Below are 2,543 nucleotides of genomic sequence, written 5' to 3'. Positions count from 1 at the left end.
GCTTACCAAAAAGAGTTAGTATCTCTGCTCTCCAAAGCCTGCAAATGTCAATACTTCAGAAGTGTTTCACAGAAATGCACACAGAGCTTACCATGTTTATATATCCTTTTAAATTTAAGAGTATTTATTCAGCTCACAGATTTTCATGTCCTTAACAAAATAGCGAGACAGTTTAGGTAAACACAGGAATTACTTCTGAGCTGTGAAGCTGAGTTCTAAAAGAATGATGGTTAGGAGTAAACAAAAGAATGAAGACTAGATATTGAACATCAATAATAATGTCAAGAATAAAAGGCTTATGCATTGAGTCTTAAAGAGCAAGACAGGGCTACAGCCTACAGCCTACTTCTGCGAGCCCGGTGCTCAGAGAAGTTTTGAATCTGAAGGTAACGTTAAAGTGAGGGGAGGGAACCTAATAAAAGCAACAGCTTAGAAAGGTAAAAACCTAGAAATAAAGAACTATGGCATATGCATATAACTTTCTTTGAAACCCACATAACTTTCATATTCTTTCTGAGAGACAATGTTTGAGTAGGAGGAATTCTTAAGAAAGCTGTCATACTAAAACGAAAAAGTACAAGAACTAGTGAAAGATTAAGATACACACACAGATGCAAATTTGTCAATTGATTTATATTATATCTAAAATATATTCTCTATATAATTAGATCTGACAGATACATGCATACATGTATGTATATACATATTGGCATTTAGTTCCAGTATTATCAGAATTGTGATTCCCTGAAATTGACAACAGATTTGAGAAAGGACACCAGGACAGCCCAACCAGTGTGGTGAGTCCTCACCACTAGTACCACATGGGGTCTGGCTGCCCTTTGTATTCCATGAGCAGCCTCTAGACTCATCTGCTTTGCAGACAAATCTAAAGTCTCCATCACAGATAGATGCACAGTGGGTTCTTTTCCTCCAAGGAAAAAAATAGGTTTCAGATTTAACCTATCTTCCACTCCAGGTTGGCCATCTGTAAAGAAAACTGCAATCCATAAAGTGTCAAAGAAGAGAGGTTAAAACAGCAGCACGTGGGTTAGAGGTAAAAGGCTTCCCAAGAGAGAAACTCTCTAAAGTACAGGAAAATGTATTTCTAGTGACCAAGGTTATGCATTTCTTTTACCTTTAAAATTCATTTGTGCTCTACATATTGTGGTACTTTATTCAAAATACAGGGTAAAAATATTTGAGAATGAGCAGATGAACCAAGTCTCTGTATCTTTCAATCAAGACCTCAAAAATCCAGATTATGCTGTCTCTTCTTTCTATTTCTTTATACGTTCGACGTAAGAAGAAGAACTAAAATAAGTAGGGTAAAAATTTGTTGCTTTGTTGGAGGCCTTATTTCAGAATTTCTGTATTCAATAGGCACACATAACCACGGATTTCTTCTAATTCATTATACGAGAATAAACAGAAACACAGAAAGCTAAGAAATTCTCACTCTTCATTATTCTCGTAACTATGGATTTTTAAATTAAAATTATTTTTGTTTTTAACTTACGGTTTTCTTTAGGCGGCTAATCTTATACTCTAAAAAGTTTGTAACACTTATTCCCAAATCTTATTTGAAAAGCAATTAATTTTTTGATTGGATGAAAGCCATCTATCCCTGCAGATGTCGTCTTCAGAAATCTTGGCTGGCTACCTCACTACTCCATTGATTTCTGATATGTCAACTGTTGCATTCAAAAGACAAATGGCACCAAATATGTAACAGTTACAAAAACCTTTAAATGAAAGGGGTTTTTCAGGCTTTTACTTATTTAATCGAATTGATCACTCTCTTTAAGATTCGACAGTATAGTTATCTCTTCCCTGCCCTCCCACCCCGCCCCCTCACTGTTTTCAACTTTATTATTGAGATCGTATCAGATTTTGACCTTGTTTGTCCTATAAGTCTCACATATATCTCTTTCTGTGGCCAATTTTCCAAGGTCACAGGTTTCTTTACCTTCAACACTTTAAGTATTGATTAGCTTGCTTTGTCAATTTTCTATTTGTTTTGCAGTCAGGAATGTCAAACCAGTGTTAAGCAATTCAGCACTGCAGTTTGCCCAGCCTGCATAAACCTCCTGTTCCCTTTCGCATCCCTCCCTGAAAATAGAGTAGCTGCACGCAAAAGGAGTATGAAAATCAAGCCAGCGCTTGCTCGGAGCTGGTCGGCTAGTGTACGGCACAGCATATTTCAATTAGCATCCAATCATGTTAAGTAGTGATACTTCAATATTTGTGTGAGCCTGCCTTGTAGAATTTAATACTCAGACAGCCATTTTGCAAAACACAGCAGGGCCATGAAATAAGGGCTATTTCAGTGAAAGAGTCACAGGATGATAAAGCTGTTGCAACAGCTGTGTCATCTATCCAGTGATTATTATCTACTATTTTTCTGAAGCTGCTCAAAATAGGATTTAGTGTTAGCCTCTGCGCCTATCTATAATTTGTCAAACTCCGTGGTATTTCTCCCCCCCACCATCCCATCATTCAAATATGAAAACAGGACTACTGTAGGTAAAAGAGAGTATCAACTG

At 36.8% G+C, this 2,543-nt stretch overlaps 1 protein-coding gene across 8 annotated transcripts in view; it reads right to left on the bottom strand.

Moving 5' to 3' along the window:
- CACNB2 (calcium voltage-gated channel auxiliary subunit beta 2) overlaps positions 1-2,543 on the bottom strand; it is a 398,973-nt gene that overhangs the window by 274,603 nt on the left and 121,827 nt on the right. The window lies entirely within an intron of this gene.

Source organism: Chlorocebus sabaeus, chromosome 9 (genome assembly GCF_047675955.1).
Source record: "Chlorocebus sabaeus isolate Y175 chromosome 9, mChlSab1.0.hap1, whole genome shotgun sequence".
NCBI lineage: Eukaryota > Metazoa > Chordata > Mammalia > Primates > Cercopithecidae > Chlorocebus > Chlorocebus sabaeus.
The sequence above is the reverse complement of the archived record's forward strand: the minus strand, read 5'-3'. Positions and strand labels throughout refer to the sequence as shown.